Source organism: Carassius auratus, chromosome 14 (genome assembly GCF_003368295.1).
Source record: "Carassius auratus strain Wakin chromosome 14, ASM336829v1, whole genome shotgun sequence".
NCBI classification, from domain to species: domain Eukaryota; kingdom Metazoa; phylum Chordata; class Actinopteri; order Cypriniformes; family Cyprinidae; genus Carassius; species Carassius auratus.
The window spans coordinates 13513821-13526678 of record NC_039256.1 but is presented as its reverse complement, the minus strand read 5'-3'; the positions used below and the strand labels follow the sequence as shown (position 1 = coordinate 13526678).

General features: G+C 37.8%; 1 pseudogene; it reads right to left on the bottom strand.

The window, feature by feature from the left end:
• Window positions 1-5481, bottom strand: part of LOC113113302 (28S ribosomal protein S5, mitochondrial-like) — a 56230-nt pseudogene extending 50749 nt beyond the window's left edge.
• Window positions 5482-12858: the final 7377 nt, after the last annotated feature.

The following is a 12858-nucleotide window of genomic DNA, read 5'->3' as shown; positions in this document are numbered from 1 at the left end:
TGTAAAACAGCAGTATATCAGATAATAAAGCCTGACAGTGATTGGATTAACCTTCTAAAACCAGGTTATGGACTATTGGGTACCAGAAAGCAGTGAGAGCTGATTTATCTAACGCTTAGTGGCCTGAATGGACCTTTTAACACTAATTTAAAACCTTTTTAGTGTAGGGTCTTGACATTAATGTCTATCTATCTATCTATCTATCTATCTATCTATCTATCTATCTATCTATCTATCTATCTATCTATCTATCTATCTATCTATCTATCTATCTATCTATCTATACAGTATATATATATATACAGTGTTTAGGTATATTTATTTTTCTTCTATTCTGCTTTCCACCGAGTCATCTCTGCTTTCTCAGGCGGTGCAGGTTTATACTATCCATTTATTAGCGTGCCAATAGGAAAATGTTTTTTTCCAGCTCTGCAGTGAGACATTCATCATTATTAGAGTAGGGAAAACTCTCTGCTTTTGTGTGAAAGCATAAGATGCATCTCCAAAGTTACAGCATATGCATTTTCCATCTTAGCATGTGTCCTTTCACCCTGTGTACCTGCATGACTGTGTGTGTCACAAACAATAAAGATCATACTAAGAGAGTACCTGCATGTGAGTGTTTACACTGAAAACAACTTTACACTGTGCTCTGTGTTCTGTGACTTGAATGTCTAAATTGGTCTAACAAGATTATTATCTCAATTCATCTATTCAACTGAAAGACAGGGAAGTTGGCCTTTCTGAATGTAAAACTCTTTGTTGTGTCACTGTTTCTTGATTTGATTTGATTTGATTTATTTCATGTTTGTTCTTATGCAACAGTCAAAGTCCTCAAATGTTTATAATTATTATTTTTATATTTTATAAATATAAAGTGTTTATATTAATATTATAAATAATATTATAAGGTAAAATTATAAATCATTTTGTATTTTTGCTCTATGATTATTATTATTAATAATAATGCTATGTTATTATACTTTTTACATGTTTTTATTTTCATGAAATGACTAAAAATGTGGTTAACATTTCAATTAATTATTCATTTATTTTATTTAATTTAGAAATTATTAGTAGAATTTATTTGATTATGCAAATTTACTAAATTGTAGGAAGGGCATTCTGGTGTAAAACATGTGCCAAATCGGTTGTGCGGATCACTCTGCTGTGGCGACCCCTGATAAAAGGGAGCAAGCCAAAGGCTTTAATTAAATTAATTAATTAAATCTGAATTCGCGAAAAAAAAAATCATAACAGATTTCATCATGCATCTACTTTTACCAATGGACATTAAATAATAATTTTTTAATTATGAATATTCACATCCAGCTTGTGACACTTCCTGTCCTGTCCCCTCCCCTCCCCTCTATTCTATCTATCTACTATCTATTATTTACTTTCTCTTTCTAATGTCATCTAAATAAAAGTGTCAAACTCTAGAACTGGTCAAAGTCAATGTTACAAATTTAAACAAACTAAGTCATTACATTTTTAATATCCATCCCAGACCACAGCCAAATCCAGCATTAGGGCAGCAAAGTCACTGATCTTCTCACTGGACCAGTTACACAATGCACTCATGCAGGACACACGGTACCGCAGTTCATAAGAAAGCTGACGTCACTCTGAGACACCCTCCAGCCTTTAGTCTAGGTCTGCAGCTTTCATCTAGTCTGCTGCATCTGATATGAGGTGACAGCAAAGCGACGACATGTCTGATGATGACATTTGCTGTGGAAGACGTCCAAGATGTGCAAGTGTGGCTGCATGACTAATTATCATGAGAAATATCTCCCGAGGAACACAGACAGAATGCAGGGAACAGAGATAGATGGTGGCGCAGCTCTTGGCTCTGTAGGAAGGAATGAAGAGCTCTCCAACACAATCATCCACCCCCCGCTAGCTATCTAGCACATGGCAAAAAAAATATATATATATTTTGTTTTCTAGTAAATGTATACACTGTAAAAAATCTAACTCACAAAAAGTTAGACTAATGATTATATTTTAGTTAACTGGACAATTAAATGCAAAAATTTTGGCATAACTAGTGAAAAGACGTTGGTTCAAAAATTATTGGACCAACCTAGAATTGATTGTAAATTCAATTTGTAAATTCAAATTGGAGGTTGGAGGTTGGAGCATGCGCACTGTAATGACAATGAAATTGGCGCATGTGCAGTGAAGCACGCCTACACCAAACATACAAAGGAACATCACCCTAACTGTGGTGTATAGGGTGAATAAGCTAAAGCCCCAAAAAGTCAGCATACTCCTTTAACTTGCACTTATATTGCTCGTTTTGTAACATGTTTTATGTTAACAATTTAAAATGTTAAACATAGAACCTTTAAAGTATTTAGGAATACTAAATATTGAATGAGATAACACTTTGAATTTTTTTCTTTTTTTCTTTTCTGCCTGCTCATTTAATTACTTTTTTTTAAGAATGAGTATGGCTAAAGTTACCAATGTGTTGCTGCTGGTTTGAAATAAAACCTGGACCAAAATATCAAGCATGTAGTAGTTTTTTTAACCTTGTGATGCTGTTTAAACACACATTTTTATTCAACTGAACGAACTTTTATTAAGTCAAGTGAAAATAACATTAAAAGTTGAAATTACATAACAAAAGTTTTTTTAACTATAAAAACTCAATCAGCTGAACAAAAGATCTTAAGTTGGGAGACATGTGACCTTAGTGAATTGAGTTAAGTGAACTAATTCATTTAAAAGTTGAGTAAACTCAAAAAAGCTGTGCAGCAAATTACCTTGTAATTTTAAGTTAATTCAACTTTTCTTTTTTTCTTTTTTACAGTGTAGAAATATCCTTAAATCAGGATCAATTTACTGCATAAAGTATTAAGAACTAGTTTCAGACTAAAAACAAGAAAGATCTGTTTAGGAAAATAGAAAAGTATTTTCTAGTACAATTGTGCTCAAGTGTGCCTTTTTAAAAGATGTTCATACGTTTAGTACTGGAAAAGAAGATAATAATAATAATAATAATAATAATAATACTGATTAATACATTTATATTATTGTTGTTGCTGTTGTTTTTGTGCCGTACATGTGCTTACTCTGCACATGCTGCGCCCCAGTGCTGTCAGATGCAGTTTGATGGAGGGTGGGGTTTTTCCAGTGGGCAATTTGTGTTTAATGACCCTGAACAGCTAAAGAGCAAGTAAATAAAGGTATAGTGATATATCAGCCTGATGACAATCATCACCACAGTCACCTGTGCCCAGATAGGCTCTCTCTACAGGTGTTAAAGGCAGATGCCACAAAAACTCTATATATGTTTGCATTTCTTTACGAAATCGGTGTGTGTCTAGTGATAAACATCCTCAAAACAAGATAAATTAATTAAGAAGTCAAACTGCTTCGTATATCTTAAGGTTAGATGCTACGGGAAAAGTAATTTTTCTTCAATTTCTAAAGCATTTTTCAATCACGCAGTGAAACTGCACGGCCATTGGTTTGTGGGGTTCGATAGAAACGATAGAGCTTATGGCGAATGAGCCCGCCAAGCCCGCCAAAAAATAGAGGGGCATCGGGCTAAATAAGTGGCCATCTCAGTCAGCTAAACTCATTAAAGGTGCTGTAGGGAAATATGTTTTACATATTTGTTAAACCTGTCATTATGTCCTGACAGTAGAATGTGAGACAGATAATCTGTGAAAAAAATCAAGCTCCTCTGGCTCCTCCCAGTGGTAATATTGCCATTTGCAGAATCTCCATCGCTCCCGGTAACTTTGTTTGTGTTCAAAATGTAGAAAAATTTATATAATAAGCGAGTAAACCATGAATCCATTTTCCAAACCATGTTTTTGGCTTGTCCTGAATCACTAGGGTGCACCTATAATAAGTGTTTATATTCTGACTATTTTAGATTGCTTCGGGGATACCGCGGCGGAGTAACCCAGTACCTTTGTGATTCTTCATAGACATAAACAGAGAGAAGTAGTTCCGGCTACGATGTTCTTCCGCAAGAAGCAAGCAGTTCTGTTTTTTAACCGCTAGAGCATCAAAAGTTCCCTACCGCAGCTTTAAACTTCCTTCAGCGACAACTGACATCTCTTCGCTGGATCTGAGACCTGAAGCTGATCAGGCAGCTGTGATCACTCCTGACCAGCTCTTCATTCTGCATAGCAGTTCAGCTCGCGTCTAATTGCTCTCCCCAGCAGCTCTGTTCCCGCACCGCTTCACAGCTCCCGGTCAGCGCAACACCTTCAGGGCTTCCACTGAGCACATCCGTGTCCTGTCCAAGGCCGTAGACGAACTTGGGCTGGAGTGGTCTGCGCCTGAGGAGCCCTCACGCAGCCACCTAAATGAGTGGTTTCTGCTGGGACGCCGCCAGGCACCTCTTGCCACTGTTATGGCGGATTCATTAAAACACAAGCATACTCAAAAAGTAAGAGTACATTTTCTCTTCCACTATTTATGGGCACCACAGTTCCTTATAGCGACTAAGTGCCCGAACCGATACAACCCCTTGCCAGGTGGGCCGAGGCCTGACCCTCCATCCCCAGAGTGTCAGAGTTGGTGTTGAAAACGATAAAACAAGGTTGTGCAATGCAATTCGCTTGGAGTCCCCCGTTATTCATCAGTGTGGTCTTATCATTTGTGACAGTCGAGGATGTGCATGTCTTTTGGTCAGAGATGAAATCTATGCTGTCGAAAAGGGCCATAGAAGTGGTGGCCACATGATTAAGGTGAACCAGGCATGCAGTGCAACCCTGGCCCCTTGGCCGAACTCTTGGTATGTGCATGGGGTGGAGGTAGGGATAGTTGGCAGATGGAAAGACATCTTCACAGATGCTTCCAAGATGGGCTGGGAAGCCCTGTGAGAAGGCCATTCGACCTTTGGCGTCTGGATGAGTGCAGAAAGTGAGCTCCATATCAACCACCTGGAAATTCTGGCTGTATGTCGAGCTCTCTACAGTTTCCTACCACTCCTGGCAGGGAACCATTTCCTAGTCTGGTTGGACAACATGACAGTGGTATCCTTCAGAAATCTCCAAAACCCCTATTCACTCTAGTTAAAGGCATCCTAGAGTGGGCCCAGCACCATCTGCTCTCGTTGAGGGCTGCGCATGTGCAGGGCATTCTGAAAACAGGGGCGGACATTTAGTTCCCAAACCATTTGGGAGGGCAGACATTGACCTCTTCACGTCAGAAGACAATTCTCATTGCCATCTATTTTTCAACAGTCAAGGATACTCTGGCCCATGACTGGCCCAGTCTCCTCCTTTATGCTTTTCCCATGATCACACTGATCCCCCAGGTTATCAGACCAATCAGGAAAGATGCCCACAAGGTCCTCCTGGTAGCCCCTCTCTGGAGGAGCCAACCGTGGCTCTTGGTCCTGTCGCCGTTGTTGCTAACAGAGCCAAGGTGATCTTCTTGAGACAGGTCCTCCTCTCTCAACCAAACGGAACGATTTGTCACCCCAGACACGAGCTGTGGGCTCTCCATGTATGGCCTCTCGAGGGGAGTCGATAGACCTCACAGAGAGCATCATGAATACCATATTTCAGGCCAGAGCTCTGTCCACAAGGAACCTCTATAGCCATAAATGGTTGATTTTCACCACCTGGTGCACAGCCCAGGGTGAAGACCCGTTCACTTGTGACATATCTCAGATATTGTCCTTCCTCCAAGATTTAATGGATAGTAGCCGTACTCCCTTTACCCTTAAAGTCTATGTTGTGGCTATCCGTGGGTAAGAACAGCTTGGTTGCTGTTCATTTTCTGAAGGGGACAAGAAGACAGAACCCTCCTCACCCCTTCACGATGCCCACTTGGGACCTATCCATCCAATCCATCCAGTTTCCAGCCTAGGACCCCGACTATGTCCAGGCCTCTGGTTCTAGCTTCTTCCCCTACGTGTTCTCAGGCTTCTGAAGTGCCTGAACCGTATGAGGTCAACAAGATGACTATCAAAACTGAATCCCTGGCGTGTCTGGGATATTCTTACATGTTCGTTACAAACCCTTCTTAGTGCTTTGGACGAATACTCTGTCATCCTTCCTGATTGCACATCATCATTGTATTGTCGCCATAGCATCTAGCATACCAGCATATGACACAGTACGAATGTAGCATCAAAACAGTTTCACTGCATGATTAAAAAAGGCTTCCGAAATCAGAAAAAAATGACTTTTCCCATAGCGTCTATCCTGATAGCATAAGACGCAGTATTCGTTCTGTATCTAAGGAAACCGAAGTTACATTAGTAACTGAGTACATTTAAAAAAATGTTTTAATCATAAATCTAACAAAATAAAATAAAAAACAGCTTATTTTTAAAGATTTTATTATATATAAAAGGATTAACATTATTCTAAAAAGTTTTTCCCCATCCTGTTATTTTTTTTTGTCTTTCATGTAAGTGTGCGTTCGTGCATGTTGTGTGTGTGTGCGTGTGTGTGAGAGAGAGAGAGAGAGAGAGAGAAGTGTAAGATAAGTATAGCTTTCAAGAGTGCTTTCCCTGTCATTGCTTCTGGCTGTGTAGGCTGCACAACCTTCCTTCTGGGTGCTTTATTGATTGACGTTGTTGAGTACTGATGCTGGAAAATCATAAATCTGTCCTACGCATTTCATTTTCATTCCTTTCTTCTGTAGTTCTTTTGCTGTCTCTTTGTCTTAGACCACAGCACTGCAATGGCCATAAGGTAAAAGTCTTTAAAAGGACCGCCCAAAGATTCATAATTCTCCATGATCAGTTAAAGAGATCAATTTATCCCCCCCACCCCACCCCCACCCCTCTCTCTCTCTTTCCCGAAGGTTTCCAGGATTGCCATTAGTGCTCATGGGTTACAGGTGTAGAATATCGGAACATATGTTTGTGTGTTTGACACTAAGGAACATTGGGCAGGAATGTGCAGAAAAGAACAAATAGTAAAGCTATCAGAAGCTAAAGAGTTTCAACCTACCAAGAGATTGTGAGGGGAGGCCAGACACTTCAATTTATGAGTGTTTATCTCTCTCCTACACACACACTCACACGTTCTTTAAAGAACACAACCATTACAGGCAATGTCAGCACTTGATCTAGCACACCATCAACAATTGTGTACGTGCTTTAAAAATGTGTGTGTGTGTGCGTGACCATAATCGTGCCTTTCTCAGATGTAATTTTCTTTGTCTTTAGTTTTTCTCAGACCAGAAGTCAGAGGGGATTCTGTCGATTCAACTACTGAATGAAGAACAACCTCTGAGACTCAAATGAATTTGAAGCTCAATCAACTTTACAAAGCAATTACCAATAGCAGCATAATCTGCTGTTCTGGTTAGAAAGCGTAATAGAATTTAATGCATTAGTGATGAATGGAGGGGCATGAACTGATAAAATCAGGAGCTTGAAGACCTCATCAGGGTGGAAATGGCCTGTTTACCCATGCAATGAAGGAGTCGGATCCCTAAATCAAAGTTCATTCCACAGATTACCATAAATATGCCATTGCACTCTGCAGTGATTTACAGTATTTTTTGATATTGCATGCTTGGTGTTCATAATTCTCTCTCAAAGGCGCTGTGGCTCAAAGAATCATTTGTTTTTGATCCCTTTTGGACCTGTGAAGTAAAATGTGTTTTGTTCACTGCTCAAAATGCCGCAAAGCACCACAGTAATTGCAGCGGGGTCCCAAGACAAAGTTCTCACGGATGTAGATGAAAATATCAAGCCATAATGAAGGAGAATCACATGCGCCCACACAAAAGGATCACGGCATTCTTCCTCAGTTTTGATTGTGCCAGACATTAATGCAAACTAATGAAAAATGAGGAGGACAGATAAAGGGTTGCATGCTTTGATAAGACACAGTTCCACACCTGCATGAACACTTAGAGAAGGGAAACAATATTACCCTCCGCTCTCCAGAGGAAATGGTGAGAGACTCATAGAACTAATATTTGCCATAGCGCTATCAAACTTTATTAAATTAGCTTTGAAATCTGTCACACGGTCTCTTGCTGGGCTGCACAGATCAGAAAAAATGTATAATATATATATATATATATATATATATATATATATATTTTTTTTTTTTTTTATGAAAGCACTTTATTTCGGTTTTATCCTCTTTGCACTTCTTTTGCTTCTCTTATACCTTCTCGAACTTTTTATTGAAATTTTTAATGAAAGTGAATCAAAAGGCTCTGATAGTATACTATATATATATATATATATATATTTTTTTTTTTTTTTTTTTTAAGAACAGGAATATTAGGTTCAGGAATGGAATAAAACAGTAAAACAATTTAACACATGAGATCAAAAGTTAATGTGATCAAAAGTTAAAAGAACCTTCTTTCTTAGCGGGGATAACATTTTAATACCTTTGGTTCAGTGGAAAGGTTCCATGGATGTTGAAGGTTCTTCATGGAACCATAGATGCCAATGAAGAACCTTTATTTTTAAGAGTATACTGTCGATTACGAAAATAATGTAATGGTTCAAATGGATATTTGATGCAGAACGTTCACACTGTATACAGTATGCATATCCCATGACTCTCTGTCCCTTTTAAGAGGCAGTTGCTACTCTAAATGCAGGTGTGTATCACCCAAAGACTGACTAAGCTTCATAATTTCAAGTTAAGTAGAAAAAGGGATCATCTGAGACTCTTAATCCTAATGTATTTCAATGGTTGTCTAAACAGTTGGTGTGATCTAATCATTGGAGGATCATCAAACTTGACATAATACTCATATCAAAGAAATGCTTGCATGTACTGAATGAATAACAAGACTTTTGTGAGTTATAAAAGTGTATCATAAAGCTTATCATTGCATGTTTTTTTAGCTTTGTGTTTCTGGCAGATGCTGTATTACATGGAACTGTAGATCTGTGAATCTGTTCAGCATCAGCAGGGCATGTTCATCAGCTGTGTTGTTTAGTTCCTCTATCTGTGATCTTTGTGGTCCACTGGCCCCTCTAATGAGCAGCAGAACAGATTAGGAGAACAATTACCCAGGTTTATAGGATTAGACTGACAGAACCTCTGTAATGAATTAATAACACTCTAACGTACTGTTATTTGCAACTTTTAATATCTAATTCAATAGCTAAACTTTCCTCACCACACGTAATTCATTTTGACATTAGTGTTTATATTTATTTTTTTGTATTGATTAGAATTTTTTTTTGTTTTTAACTTTTGCAAAAGACTAGTTGGTTTATATATGTAAAAATCCAATGTATAAATATATACTGTATATATTGAAATGAAACCCAACAGACATACAGACAGACAGACAGACATAGATAGACAGACAGACAGGCAGATAGAAAGATAGATGTGTTTTTTTTTGTTTGTTTTTTTTTGCGAGTGGATTGAATTGATGCACAATCACATTTAGTGTAGAACTACATCATGTTCACACAGTGCACACAATGCCTCTGTACTTTTTGATTTCTCAATATGGGGACTAGAGCCTTGTCAGTTAATAAATGGGAAAACAAAGTAACTGGCATTAGTTTTTTGAAAATGTAACTCAGATATTTTCTTTTAAATTAAAAAGCAATGTGGTACTTTACTAGTAACTTGAAAAAATTAATCTTATTACGTAACTCGTGTTACTTGTAATGCGTTATCCCCAACACTGTGTGTGTATAAATATATATATATGAGGTGGCATCTCATACACTATTTACACACATAATATTTGATAAATTCAAATATCATATAAGCCTCATTTGATTTATATTTTTTGTTTAAAGCTCAATTTGAATCTAACAAAACATGAAACTACATTTTTTAAGATTTCATCTTAAAGGACTATGATGGAAGGAAACTCACCAATTCATCAATCTCAACAAATTAGAATTCTTCATAAGACCAATAAAAAAAAATATTTTTAGTGAATTGTTGGCCTCCTGGAAAGTATGTTCATTTACTGTACATGTACTCAATACTTGTTAGGGGCTCCTTTTGGTTTAACTACTGCCTCAATTCAGCGTGGCATGGAGATGATCAGTGTGTGGCACTGATGAGGTGGTATGGAAGCCCAGTTTTTTTGACAGTGGCCTTCAGCTTATCTGCATTTTTTGGTCTCTTGTTTCCCATTTTCCTCTTGACAATACCCCATAGATTCTCTATGAGGTTCAGGTCTGGTGAGTTTGCTGGCCAGTCAAGCATACCAACACCATGGTCCTTTTAACCAACTTTTGGTGTGTTTTTGGCAGTGTGGGAAGGTGATTAATCGTGCTGGAAAATTAAATCAGCATCTTCAAAAAGCAAGGAAGTATGAAGTGCTCCAAAATTTCTTGGTAAACAGTTGCAGTGACTTTGGTTAAAAAAAAAAAAAAAAAAACAATGGACTAACACCAGCAGATGACATTGCACCCCAAATCATCACAGACTTTGGAAACTTAACACTGGACTTCAAGCAACTTATGCTATGAGCTTCTCCACCCTTCCTCCAGACTCTAGGACCTTTGTTTCCAAGTGAAATACAAAACTTGCTCTCATCTGAAAAGAGCACTTTGGACCACTGAGCAACAGTCTAGTTCATCTTCTCGTTAGCCCAGGTAAGACGCCTCTGACGTTGTCTGTGGTTCAGCAAATTCCTTGACACGTCTGTTTGTGGTGGCTCTTGATGCCTTGACCCCAGCCTCAGTTCATTTCTTGTGACGTTCACACAAATTCTTGAATTGATTTTCCTTGACAGTCCTCATAAGGATGCGGTTCTCTCGGTTGGTTGAGCATCTTTTTCTTCCACACTTTTTCCTTCCACTCAATTCTCTGTTAATATGCTTGGATACAGCACTCTGTGAAAAGCCAGCTTCTTTGGCAATGAATGTTTGTGGCTCCTTGTGAAGGGTGCCAATGATTGTCTTATGGACAACTGTCAGATCAGCAGTCTTCCCCATGATTGTGGAGCCCAGTGAACCAAACTGAGAGATCATTTTAAAGGGTAAGGAAACTTTTGCAGATGTTTTGAGTTGATTAGCTGATTGGCATGTCACCATATTCTAATTTGTTGAGGCAGTGAATTGGTGGGTTTTTGTTAAATGTGAGCCAAAATCATCACAATTAAAAGAACCAAAGACTTAAACTACTTCAGTCTGTGTGCATTGAACTTAATAAATTAACTTTTCCATGACATTGACATAAATTCAGAACAATATGGTAAAAATAGAAAGAGCAGTTCCACATTCAGAAATAGATTCTGTTGATGTTTACATTTTTTATTTGTAATACTAATTAAGAAAATTATTTTTTACAGTGCAACCATAAGCAACTTAACGGACTGTTTGTGTACAATCTATGTGTGTGGTTAAGGATTTTTTGATTAGTCATCCTGTCAGTATGGATTTGTACACCATGTGATCATTTGGGCATAAACAGGCAGGTTTGCTTAAATTTTCCTGTCATCTTAACACTGGCTAATGTCTTTTGTTCCGTGAGGTCATGAAATCCTGATCTAACTGTGGTCCTGTCACCCTTAGTGAATCTCTTGTGCTCTTTATGAGGCCTAGTGCAAGAGCTGACCTCCAGGCTTTGACAGCAGTTGGTGCTATCAAGATTATTGTCGTGTTATTCCAGGACACTCCGGATCTTTCTACAAGCCATCCAATGTGAGTCACGTAAGAGTGTCATAAGACTAAGATATAGTGCTGTAGGATGGAAGTAGAAAATGTTGCTCTCTGAGACACAACTGCATGTCTGGGTATGTGAGGTAATGCAGCCCTCAAACGGCCCCTGACCATACATCTACTGATAATTCTTCAGGAGGTGACAAACGCTCCTGGTTTTTTTTCTCCACTGTTATGCCTGTGTCATGTCTTACATCTGAGTGTTTCAGCAGGCCCCTTGGTCTTTTAGTCTCCTTAAAACACTCTTGCTTGAGCATACATGCTTTTTGAGTGTGAGTATATTAGGGTGTGTGTGTGTGTTTTGCAGGTTATCCATGTGACTATATAGGAGACATCTTGCAGAGTCTATTATTCTAGCTCCATTCCCTGATTATTAGCTGTCCCGCTGTATTGTATCATCAGAGGCAGATCAGGACATAATGGTTCAGTGATATTTCATGTTATTTTAGGTGTGGTATTTTGTTAACTGTATATGAACTCAAATTATGCTGTTTCAACTTAAGGGAATTTTAATTTAATGTTAATCATACAATATTCAAAGGTGGACCATAATAATCATTATAATTGCTATATGTAATTTATGGTGTTTGCAGAAGAAATGGAGATTGGTCAGTACCAATTTAATTGCATTGAACAAAGTAAAATTAAGATGTGACTAAATGTTTAAGATTTCTGTTTTATCAGACCATTTCTATTAAGTAAATATGTAAACAAGTAGTAAAACTATTTTTGTGAGCGCTCTTTCAGACTGTTTGTAGTTTATTGCAGCATTAGGCTATATTTTGAGGGGGTTTATTTTTGTCGTTTTATTTTTTACCTAATTTACTTTATTTATTTTATTTAGTTTAGTCTAGAAAAATTAATAAGAAATGTGAGTTTTTTTTTTTTTTTTTTTTTACAAATTATTTTTATGTTTCCAGTGAACCTTTTGGTTTGCCAAAAATGTTGAGAGAAGAAGTGAACCTAGGCCTATTCCCCAAATGGTCAGAACGATAAGTTCTCTAATCAAACTGATCCGTTTGCAGCGGTTTTCCAGTAAATAACTCACTGAATCAAAGATTCGGTTGGCACGTGTCACGAGGTTTGTGCGAGGATGTGACTGACAAAGTAAGAAGTAAATTGTAAACTATTAAAAATCATTTTAAACAGTGTCATTAATTATAATCCGTTATGATTAATTCTGCGTTCATAGATGCATATGGTGTAGACAAGATGCTAGTAGCTAGGCCTATCGCTTTATCATATTTGGG